General features: G+C 35.9%; 1 pseudogene; it reads left to right on the forward strand.

The window, feature by feature from the left end:
* The first annotated feature begins 12935 nt into the window (after positions 1 to 12935).
* On the forward strand, positions 12936 to 13202 carry LOC136142885 (ATP synthase subunit f, mitochondrial pseudogene; annotated as a pseudogene).
* The last annotated feature ends 276 nt before the right edge of the window (positions 13203 to 13478 follow it).

The following is a 13478-nucleotide window of genomic DNA, read 5'->3' on the forward strand; positions in this document are numbered from 1 at the left end:
ATATATGGAAACTAATCAAAAAACAAAGATACAAATGAACTTATTTACAAAAGAGAAGCAGACTTTTTATATGTCAAAAACATGGTTACCAAAGGGTAAACATGGTGGGGAAGGATGAATCAGGAGCTTGGGATGAACACATGGACAGTACTATATATAAGATAGATAAGCAACAAGGACCTCCTATATAGCACAGGGAACTCTACCTAATATTCTGTGATAACCTATATGAGAAAATACTCTAAAAAGGAATAAATATATGTATATGAATAGTTGAATCACTTTGCTGTATACCTGAAATTAACACAACAGTTTAAATCAAATATACACTAATAAAACTAAAATATTAAATAAATAAATTTTAAAAATTATTTATACATTCAACATTAGAGCACCTAAATATATATACTGAATACTACCAGGTCTGATATGAGAAATAGACAGTAGTATAATAATAGTACAGCACTTCAATACCTGACTTTTAAAAATGGATTGATCTTCCAGACATGAAATCATTAAGGAAAGCATTGGACTTAAACAACACTTTAGACTAGATAGAAATAAACATTCCATCCAACAGCATCAGAATACACTTTCTACTCAAAGGCATTTGAAACATTATTTAGGATAGGGAGGGTGGGAAGGAGGATCAGGAGGGAGGGGATATCGGGATATATGTATACATATAGCTGATTCATTTTGTTGCACAGCAGAAACTAATGCAACATTGTAAAACAATTATACTCCAATAAAGATTAAAAAAATCTTAGGCAATAAAACAAGTCTTAGGGAATTTAAGAATATTGAAAGCATATCAAGAACATTTTCTGACCAAAATATTATGAAGCTAGGCATTACCTACAAGACAAAAACTAGAAAATTCACAAATATATAAAGATTAAATAACATGCTTCTGAACAAGCAAAGTGTCCAAGAAAAACATTTTAAAAAAATCAAAAAGATATTGAGACAAATAAAATTTGAAAGAAAATATATCATAACTTATAGGTTGCAACAAAACAGTTCTAAGAGGGAAGTTTTAGCAATAAATGCCTACATTAAAAAAAGAGAAATATCTCAAATAAGTAATCTCTTTTGACCACAAGGAACTAAAAAAAAGAGAAAAGAAAAAACTAGGCCTAAAGTTAATAGAAAGAAGGGAATAACAATGATCTTGGTGGAAATAAAAGAAACAGAGACTAAAAAGACAATAGAAAAAACCAAAAAAACAAGGAGCTGGGGTTTTGAAAAGACACACAAAATAGACAAACAAATGTACCAAGAAAAAAATGAAAGAACTCAAATAAATAAGAATTTCTACTTCATCAGAAATCAAGTAGGAAATATGACTACTATAACCACAGAAATATAAAAGATCAGATGAGATAACTATGAGCAATTATTCTCCAAAAAATGGACAAACTAAAATAATTGCATAAATTCTTGGAAACATACAACTTACTAAGACTGAATCATAAAGAAATAGAAAGTCCAAATAGACCAATAATGTGTAAGGAGACTGAATCAGTAATCAAAAACCTCCCAACACAGAAAAGCCCAAGACCAGGTGACTTCACTGATGAATTCTATAAAAGTTTAAAAAAGAATTAACACCAGTCCTTCTGAAACTGTTCAAAAAAGTTGATAAGGAATGAGCACTCCCAAACTAATTTTTATGAAGCCAACATTACCCTGGTACCAAAGCCAGAAAAAGACACTATAAGAATAAACTATATAATATCCCTGATGAATATAGATGCAAATATTCTTAACAAAATGTTAGTAAACCTAATTCACCAATACATTAAATGGACTTAACAACATAACTAAGTGGAATTTATCCCTGGGATGAAAGGGTGGCTCAACATATACAAATCAATAAATGTGATACACTGCATTAATAGAATAACAAATTAAAGTCATATTATCATCTCAGTAGATGCAGGAAAAGCATTTGACAAAATACAACTTCCTTTTTATTATAAAACCCTTAACAAATTGGGAATTGAGGGAACATACTTCAACATACTAACAGCCGTAAATGACAAACCCACAGTAAACATTACAAGCTATGGTGAAAGGTTAAAAGCTTTTCCTCTAAGAAGAGGAGCAATAAAAATGTGCCCATTCTCACCACTCTTATTCAACATGGTACTGGAATCCCTATCTGGAGCAACCAAGCAAGGAAACGAAAATGTCATCCAAACTGGAAAGGAAAAATTAAAACTGTATCTGTTGCATAAGACATAATCTTATATCTAGAAAATCCTAAATTCTCCACTGAATAACTCTTAGAACTAATAAATGAATTCAATTACATTGCAAGGTAAAAAATCAATACCCAAAAATGAGTTGTGTTTCTATATACTAGAAATGTACTATCAGAAGGAGAAATAAAGAAAACTATTCCATTTATAATAGTATCAAAAAGAATCAAATACATAGGAATAATTTAACCAAAGAGGTGAAAGCTTAGTACACGGAACAATAAAACATTGTTGAAGAAAAATGAAGATGAAAAAAAAATAAATGGAAGAATATTCAATACTAATGGATTGGAAAAATTAATATTATTAAAATATCCATACTGCCCAAAGCAATCTACACAGTCAATGCAAACCCTATCAAAATTCCAACAGCATTTTCCACAAAAATAGAAAAACAATCCTAAAATTTATATGGAACCACAAAAGGCCCCAAATACCCTGAGCAACCCTGATAAAGAACAGAGCTGGAAGCATCACATGTCCTAACTTCAAGCTATTTTACAAAGCTATGGTAATCAAAAGAGTATGGTATTTGTATAAAAAAAGAAATATAGATCAATAGAACAAAATAGAAAGCCCAGAAATAAACCTATGCATAGGTAGTCAATTAATTGTTGACAAATGAAGCCAAGAATATACAATGTAGAAATGACCATCTTTTCACTATATGGTGTTGAATAAACTGGACAGCCACATCAAAAAAATGAAACTGGACCCCTATCTTAATCAACTCCAAATGGATTAAATAATTAAATATTTAATTAAGACTTGAAACCATAAAACTTCTAAAAGAAAATATAGGGGGCAAGTTCCTTGACATTGGTCTTGGCAATAATTTTTTTTTTTTGTATTTGACAACAAAATCAAATACAACAAAACCAAAAATAAACAAGGAGACTACACCAATCTGAAAAGTTTCTGCACAATAAAGAAAACCAGCAACAAAATGAAAAGACTATCTAATGAGTGAGAATAAACTATTTTCAAATAGCATATCTAAGATGCTAATAACTAAAATGTATTAATAACACATACAGCTCAATAGCAAAAAAGCAAATATTCCAATTTAAAATAGACAAAGGACCTGGATAACCAAAGAAGATACACAGTTGGCCAACAGGTACATAAAAAGGTGTAGAGCATCAATAATCATCAGGGAAATGTGGATCAAATCCAAAATGATATATAGCCTCACAACCCTTAGAATGTCTATTATCAAAAAGACAAAAGATAACAAATGTTTGTGAGGACTAGGAGAAAAAGGAACAATTGTAACCTTTTGGTAGGAATGTAAACTGATTGAGCCACTATGGAAAACAATATGGAAGTTTCTCAAGAATTTAAAGGTAGAACTACCAAGTGCTCCTGCAATCCCTCTTCTTGTTATATATATCCAAAAGAAAAGTAACCACTATCTTGAAGAGATATCTGTACTCTCATATTCATGGCAATGTTATTCACTATATCCAAATTATGGAAACAACCTAAGTGTTTGTCAATGGATTAATGATAAAGAAAATGTGATATATATGACTATAATAAAATATTATTCATCACTTAAAAAAAAGGAAATCCTGCCATTTGTGACAACATGAACACAACTAGAGAGCATGATGCTAAGTAAAATTAGCCAGACAAATACAGTATATATTCTACTTATACGTGGAATCAAAAAAATAAATTTGAATTCATAGAAACATGGATAGAATATTGGCTGCCAAATACTGGGATTTAGGGAAAACAGGGAGAGTTTGGTACAAATATTCAATTGTACTACGAATAAGTTCTGAGCATCTGATGTATAATATGGTGACAAGATTTAATAACTATATATTGTATAATTGAAATTTGCTAAGTGAGTAGAATTTGTGTTCTCACTAAAAAAAAGAATGTAAATATGAGAGGTGATGATGTGTTAATTAACTCAATTGGGGAGAATCTTTCTCAGTGCCTATGTACATCAAATCAACATGTTGTACACCTTAAATATCTTAAAATTTTATTTGTCATTTTTACCTCAATAAAGCTGAAGAAATGAAAAAGTAAAGAAAAAATAAATATCTTAAAAAGCCTAACATTGCACTGCGATAATCCAGGAAAAGAGTGTTATACAAATATGTTTTCTTCTGATTTTTAGCTTTTAATAAGGTAAATGTCAATAGATAGGACTCACAATATGAAAATTCTTTACAGTACTCAGTATACCCAATAATATTTTAAGAGAGTAAATGCTCTTGAACAAAAGCATTTAAAAACCAGTTCTATAACTTTCAAGGGTGCTACACTTCCTATAGAATTATATTTTTTTCTTTACTAACCAACCAGCAATAGAACCCATAAAATAAAATCTCATGTTGATTCCCATTATATATATAAAAAATTTAATATGAACTGCTCTGGTTGAAGCTGGTAGTGAGAATTGCCCCTTTTCTAGTCTTTTGCGCTATATGAAACATATTTTGAAAGTCGTTGCTCTAGGGTTTCAGAAAATAAAAGTACTGTCTGAGCTTAATTGCTTTATGCAACATTCCTAACCCTTCAAATTATCTTCCACAAATAGCCTCCATACATTTTGTATAAGTTAAATTTATCACCATCCACTTTTTTTTCTGGAGAGGGCAGTCTCCATGTTTTAATATATTTTTGCTCTTCTTCCTGGCATGGCCTGATTACTCACTCCTCAAGTCTCAATCAACTTCCAATAATGAAGATCTATTGTCTCCTATAACTTGGCTATGTTTCCTAAAATATTTAATTCAACTACACTTAATATACAGCAATTCCACTACTATAAATTTATCCTCTGAATATACTTAATCATAATCATTTACATAAAGATAAATGTACTAGAAAGTTCATTGCTTCAATGATTGCTATAGCAAAAAGCTAGAAACAACCTAAAGTTTATCAACAAACGACCAGTTAAATAAAATATAGCATATCTAAATAATGGAAAGCTATATGAATACTAATAAGTAAGCTCGATACATGTACCCTGACATAGATACTATTAAGAAGATAAATCACATTGTAGAATAACATGCGTGATAAAATTCTAAATCTTTACTAATTAAAAACTTATATGAGGAAAATCACACCATAATTAAAGTTAAAAGACCAATGAAAAACTAGTTTAAAAATTTGTGCTACATGTGACAAAAGGGCAAACGTTCTCAACATATGAAGAGTTCTCGGGGTGCTAAGGGAAGATGGTGGAAGATTAAGATGCGGAGATCACCTTCCTCCCCACAGATACACCAGAAATACATCTACACGTGGAACAACTCCTACAGCATCCTACTGAATGCTGGCAGAAGACTTCAGATCTCCCAAAAGGCAAAAAACTCCCCACACACCTGGGTAGGACAAAAGAAAAAAGAATAAACAGAGACAAAAGGATAAGGACAGGACCTGCACCAGTGGAAGGGAGCCGGGAAGGAGGAAAGGTTTCCACACACTAGAAGCCCCTTCGTGGGCGGAGACTGTGGGTGGCGGAGGGGGGAAGTTTCGGAACCGCGGAGGAGAGCACAGTCATGAGGGTACGGAGGGCAAAGCAGAGAGATTCCTGCACAGAGCATCAGTGCCGACCGGCACTCACCAGCCCGAGAGGCTGATCGGCTCACCCACCGGGATGGCCGGGGCTGGGAGCTGAGGCTCGGGCTTCAGTTGGAACGCAGGGAGAGTACTGGGGTTGGCAGCGCAAACACAGCTTGCAGGGGGTTAGTGCACCACGGCTAGCCGGGAGGGAGTCCGGAAAATGTCTGGACCTGCCAAAGAGGCAAGAGACTTTTTCTTCCCGCTTTGTTTCCTGGTGCGTGAGGAGAGGGGATTAAAAGGGCTGCTTAAAGGAACTCCAGAGATGAGCGCAAGCCATGGCTAACAGCATGGACCACAGAGACAGGCATGAGAAGCTAAGGCTGCTGCTGCTGCCACCAAGAAGCCTGTGTGCGACCACAGGCCACTATCCACACACCACTTCTGGGGAGCCTGTGCAGCCCACCACTGCCAGGCTCCCGAGATCCAGGGACAACTTCCCCGGGAGAACGCACGGTGTTCATCAGGCTGGTGCAATGTCACGCCAGCCTCTGCTGCCGCAGACTTTCCCTGCATTCCATGATCCTCCCTCCCCCGGGCCTGAGTGAGCCAGAACCCCCGAAGCAGCTGCTCCTTTAACCCCATCCTGTCTGAGCGAAGAACAGATGCCCTCCAGCGACCTACACACAGAGGTGGGGTCAAATCCAAAGCTGAGCTCCTGGGAGCTGTGAGAATAAAGTAGAGAAAGGGAAATCTCTTCCAGTAGCCTCAGAAGCAGCAGATTAAAGCTCCACAGTCAACTTGATGTACCCTGCATCTGTGGAATACATGAATAGACAACAAATCATCCCAAATTGAGGAGGTGGACTTTGAGAGCAAGATTTATGATTTTTTCCCCTTTTCCTCTTTCTGTGAGTGTGTATGTGTATGCTTCTGTATGAGATTTTGTCTGTGTAGCTTTGCTTTCACCATTTGTCCTAGGGTTCTATCCGACCTGTTTTTCAAAAAAACTTTTTTTCTTAATAATTATTTTTTATTTTAATAACTTTATTATATTTATCTTACTTTTTAAATTTTTACTTTATCTTTTCTTTCTTTCTTTTATTCCATCCTTTCCTGCTTCCTTCCATCCTGCCTCCCTCCCTCTTTTCTTTCTTTATTTTCTTCTTTCTTTCGTCTTTCTTTCTTTCTTTCACTATTTCTTTCTTTCTTTCTTTCTTTCTTTCTTCCTTTCTACTTTTACTAATTCCTTCTTTCTACATTTTTTTCCCTTTTATTCTGAGCTGTGTGGATGAAAGGCTCTTGGTGCTACAGCCAGGAATCAGTGCTGTGCCTCTGAGATGGGAGAGCCAACTTCAGGACACTGGTCCACAAGAGACCTCCCAGATCCACATAATATCAAATGGCAAAAATCTCCCAGAGATCTCCATCTCAACACAAGCACCCAGCTTCACTCAACGACCAGAAAGCTACAGTGCTGTAAACCCTATGCCAAACAACTAGCAAGACAGGAACACAACCCCACCCATTACCAGAGAGGCTGCCTAAAATCATAAGTCCGCAGACACCCTAAAACACACCAACAGATGGGGACTTGCCCACCAGAAAGACAATATCCAGCCTCATCCACCAGAACACAGGCACCAGTCCCCTCCACCAGGAAGCCTACACAACCCACTGAACCAACCTTAGCCACTGGGACAGACACCAAAAACAATGGGAATTATGAACCAGCAGCCAGCAAAAGGGAGACCCCAAACACAGTAAGATAAGCAAAATGAGAAGACAGAAATACGCACAGCAGTTGAAGGAGCAAGACAAAAACCCACCACACCTAACAAATGAAGAGGAAATAGGCTGTCTACCTGAAAAATAATTCACAATAATGATAGTAAAGATGATCCAAAATCTTGGAAATAGAATAGAGGAAAAGCAAGAAACTTTTAACAAGGACCTTAGAAGAACTAAAGAAGAAACAAGGAATGATGAACAACACAATAAATGAAATTACAAATACTCTAGGTGAGATCAATAGCAGAATAACTGAGGCATAAGAACGGATAAGTGACATGGAAGTAAAATAGTGGAAATTACTACTTCAGAGCAGAATACAGAAAAAAGAATGAAAAGAACTGAGGAGAGTCTCAGAGACCTCTGGGACAACACTAAATGCACCAACATTCGAATTATACGGGTTCAAGAAGAAGAAGAGAAAAGAAAAGGAACTGAGAAAATATTTAAAGAGATTATAGTTGAAAATTTCCCGATTATGGGAAAGGAAATAGTTAATCAAGTCCAGGAAGCACAGAGAGTCCCATAAAGGATAAATCCAAGGAGAAATATGCCAAGACAAATATTAATAAAAGTGTGAAAAATTACATACAAAGAAAACATATTAAAAGCAGCAAGGGAAAAACAACAAATAACACACAAGGGAATCCCCATAAGGTTAAGAGTTGATCTTTCAGCAGAAACTCTGCAAGCCAGAAGGGACAGGCAGGACATATTTAAAGTGATGAAGGAGAAAAACCTGCAACCAAGATTATGCTACCCAGCAAGGATCTCATTCAGATTTGATGGAGAAATTAAAACCTTTACAGACAAGCAAAAGCTGAGAGAATTCAGCACCACCAAACAAGCTTTACAAATGCTAGAGGATCATCTCTAAACAAGAAAGAGAAGAGAAGGAAAACACCTACAATAACAAACCCAAAACAATTAAGAAAATGGGCATAGGAACATACATATCGACAATTACCTTAAATGTAAATGGATTAAAGGCACCCACAAAAGACACAGACTGGCTGAATTGATACAGAAACAAGACCCATATATATTCTGTCTACAAGAGACCCATTTCAGACCTAGAGACACATACAGGCTAAAAGTGCGGGGATGGAAAAAGATATTCCTTGCAAATGGAAACCAAAAGAAAGCTGGAGTAGCAATTCTCATATCAGACATAATAGACTTTAAAATAAAGACTATTAGAAGAGACAAAGAAGGACACTACATAATCAAGGGATCAATTCAATAAGAAGATATAACAATTGTAAATATTTATGCACCCAACATAGGAGCACCTCAATACATAAGGCAAGTACTAACAGCCACAAAAGGGGAAATAGACAGCAACACATTCATAGTAGGGGACTTTAACACCCCACTTTCACCAATGAACAGACCATCCAAAATGAAAATAAATAAGGAAGCACAAACTTTAAATGATACATTAAACAAGATGGACTTAATTGATATTTATAGGACATTCCATCCAAAAACAACAGAATACATATTTTTATCAAGTGCTCATGGAATATTCTCCAGGATTGATCATATCTTGGGTCACAAATCAAGCCCTGGTAAATTTAAGAAAATTGAAAATGTATCAAGTATGTTTTCTTACCACAATGTTATGAGACTAGATATCAATTAAAGGAAAATATCTGTAAAAAATACAAACACGTGGAGGCTAAACAATACACTACTTAATAATGAAGTGATCACTGAAGAAATCAAAGGGGAAATTAAAAAAATACCTAGAAACAAATGACAATGGAGACATGACGACCCAAACCTATGGGATGTAGCAAAAGCAGTTCTTAGAGGGAAGTCTACAGCAATAAAATACTACCTTAAGAAACAGGAAACATCTCAAATAAACAACCTAAACTTGCACCTAAAGCAATTAGAGAAAGAAGAAGAACAACAACAAAAAAAAATGTTATCAGAAGGAAAGTAATCATAAAACTCAGACCAGAAATAAATGAAAAAGAAATGAAGGAAATGATAGCAAAGATCAATAAAACTATAAGCTGGTTCTTTGAGAAGAAAAACAAAATTGATAATCCACTAATCCGACTCATCAAGAAAAAAACAGAGAAAACTCAAATCAATAGAATTAGAAATGAAAACGGAGAAGTAACAACTGACACTGTGGAAATACAAAAGATCATGAGAGATTATGACAAGTAACTCTATGTCAATAAAATGGACAACCTGGGAGAAATGGTCAAATTCTTAGAAATGCACAACCTGCCAAGACTGAACCAGGAAGAAATAGGAAATATGAACAGACCAATCACAAGCACTGAAATTGAAACTGTGATTAAAAACCTTCCAACAAACAAAAGCCCAGGACCAGATGGCTTCACAGGCGAATTCTATTAAACATTCAGAAAAGAGCTAACACCTATCCTTCTCAAACTCTTCCAAATTATAGCAGAGGGAGGAACACTCCCAAACTCATTGTACGAGGCCACCATCACCCTGATACCAAAACCAGACAAGGATGTCATAAAGAAAGAAAACCACAGGCCAATAACACTGATGAACATAGATGCAAAAATCCTCAACAAAATACTAGCAAACAGAAGCCAACAGCACATTAAAAGGATCATACACCATGATCACGTGGGGTTTATTCCAGGAATGCAAGGATTCTTCAATATATGCAAATCAATCAATGTGATCAACCATATTAACAAATTGAAGGAGAAAAACCATATGATCATCTCAATAGATGCAGAGAAAGCTTTCGACAAAATTCAACACCCATTTATGATTAAAACCCTGCAGAAAGTAGGCATAGAGGGAACTTTCCTCAGCATAATAAAGGCCATATATGACAAACCCACAGCCAACATCGTCTTCAATGGTGAAAAACTGAAAGCATTTCCACTAAGATCAGGAACAAGAAAAGGTTGCCCACTCTCACCATTCTTATTCTACATAGTTTTGGAAGTTTTTGCCAGAGCAATCAAGGAAGAGAAGGAAATAAAAGGAATCCAAATCAGAAAAGAAGATGTAAAGCTGTTACTGTTTGCAGATGACATGATACTATACATAGAAAATTCTAAAGGTGCTATCAGAAAACTACTAGAGCTAATCAATGAATTTGGTAAAGTAACTGGATACAAAATTAATGCACAATAATCTCTGGCATTCCTATACACTAATGATGAAAAATCCGAATGTGAAATCAAGAAAACACTCCCATTTACCATTGCAACAAAAAGAATAAAATATCTAGGAATAAACCTGCCTAAGGAGACAAAAGACCTGTATGCAGAAAATTATAAGAAACTGATGAAAGAAATTAAAAATGATACAAATAGATGGAGAGATACACCATGTTCTTGGATTGGAAGAATCAACATTGTGAAAATGACTCTACTACCCAAAGCAATCTACAGATTCAATGCATACCCTATCAAACTACCACTGGCGTTTTTCACAGAACTAGAACAAAAATTTTCACAATTTGTATGGAAACACAAAAGATCCCGAGTAGCTAAAGCAAACTTGAGAAAGAAAAACGGAGCCTGAGGAATCAGGCTCCCTGACTTCAGACTACACTACAAAGCTACAGTAATCAAGACAGTATGGTACTCGCACAAAAAAAGAAATATAGATCAATGGAACAGCATAGAAAGCCCAGAATAAACCCACTCACATATGGTCACCTTATCTTTGATAAAGGAAGCAGGAATGTACAGTGGACAAAGGACAGCCTCTTCAATAATTGGTGCTGGGAAAACTGGACAGGTACATGTAGAAGTATGAGATTAGATCACTCCCTAACACCATACAGAAAAATAAGCTCAAAATGGATTAAAAACCTAAATGTAAGGTCAGAAACTATCAAACTCTTAGAGGAAAACATAGGCAGAATACTCTACAACATAAATCACAGCAAGATCCTTTTGTCCCACCTCCTGGAGAAATGGAAATAAAAACAAAAATAAACAAATGGGACCTAATGAAACTTCAAAGTTTCTGCACAGCAAAGGAAACAAGACCAAACGACAACCCCAGAATGGGAGATAATATTTGCAAATGAAGCAATTGATGAAGGATTAATCTCCAGAATTTATAAGCAGCTCATACAGCTCAATAACAAAATAAACAACCCAATCCAAAAATGGGCCGAAGACCTAAATAGACATTTCTCCAAAGAAGATATACAGACTGCCAACAAATACATGAAAGAATGTTCAACATCATTAATCATCAGGGAAGTGCAAATCAAAACTACAATGAGGCATCACCTCACACCAGTCAGAATGGCCATCATCAAAAAATGTACAAACAATAAATGTTGGAGAGGGTGTAGATAAGAGGGAACCCTCCTACACGGTTGATGGGAATGTCAATTGTTACAGCCACTATGAAGAACAGTATAAAGGTTCCTTAAAAAACTAAAAATAGAGCTACCATATGATCCAGCAATCACACTCCTGGGCATATAACTGGAGAAAGCCATAATTCGAAAAGATACCTGTTCTCCAATATTCACTGCAGCACTATTTACGAAAGCCAGGACATGGAAGCAACCTAAATGTCCATTGATGGAGGAATGAATAAATAAATGTGGTATAGACCACAACTGACGACGTAACTTCCACTTTGGGCCTTTTTCCAGGCTCCCTGTTGCAAACTGCTTGTGACTAGCAACCATCCAAGCAAGAAACCTGTGTAAGTTGCTGCAGAAATGACTGTGCACAGCCCGTGGGGGACAGTCACAAAAGAGTTTCTCCTTGGGATTATATGACCTCTTTTCAGTTTTGAAGTTAGACATGGGAGAAGGAAGATCTGCTCACAACAGACTAAAGTGCCCAATCTCAGGTTTGGGTTTTCTGGACTCTGTTTTTTTCTGGTAAATAAACCCTGAGGACTGATCAGCTCTTGCAGGTCTAAAACCATGGCCTATGAAGCAATAACTTTCAGGGATGTGGCCAAAGAGTTCTTTCAGCATGCGTTAGAATTTCTTGATCCTATTCAGAAGAAGTTGTACTATGATGTGTTGATGGAGAAAAATAGTAATTTGGTCTTAGTGGACCATTCCATTTATAAGCCAGACATAATTGTGATACTGGAGCAAGGAGAAGAATGCTGAATGGTTGTGAGAGAAGAAACAAGAAGCTGGATTATAGATTTGGATTCAAGTTATAAAATAATCAGCTTTAGAAAGACATTTATATCTGGAAAAATCCATCTCTTTTTTTGCATCGGAGAATTCATAGTGGTGAGAAACACTATGAAGATGAAGAATGTGGGAAGGCCTTTAGTTATGCCTCAAACCTTGCTCAACATGGAAGAGTTCAGGTTGGAGCAGACAGCCAGGACTCCAAGATGACATCAGTTGTACCACTGAAGGAGAAGAAGCTCCTGGATATCAATTTAAAGGAGCTGCCTAGCTGGATAATAATGTGGAGTTTCATCCCTAAAGGCATTACTGGAGCGTTTCAAATAGGTTATTACTGATATTACAACAAGTATTTCAACGTGAAGAAAGGGAGCATCACTGAGTTTTCTATGGTGCTGGCAGCTTATGTGATTTTCAACTACTGCTGTTCTTACAAGGAACTTGAATATGAGCAGCCAAGTGAGTACCACTGAAGAGGGTGCACTCTGCATTCTTGACCATGACCTTTGCCAGGCACCCCTGAATCCTTTCATATCCTAATGATGACTGGTTAAAAAAAATCTGTCTTAGCAACTTTCAAGTATGTAATACAGTATTATTAAGCATACTCACCATGCTGTACATTATACCTCCATGACTTATTTACTTTATTATTGGAAATTGCAGCTTTTGACCACCTTTACCCATTTCACTCTGTTTCTGGCAACCATCAATCTGTTCTCTTGTATCTATGGTTTCAGTTCTATATT

Source organism: Phocoena phocoena, chromosome X (assembly GCF_963924675.1).
Source record: "Phocoena phocoena chromosome X, mPhoPho1.1, whole genome shotgun sequence".
In the NCBI taxonomy this organism is placed as follows: domain Eukaryota; kingdom Metazoa; phylum Chordata; class Mammalia; order Artiodactyla; family Phocoenidae; genus Phocoena; species Phocoena phocoena.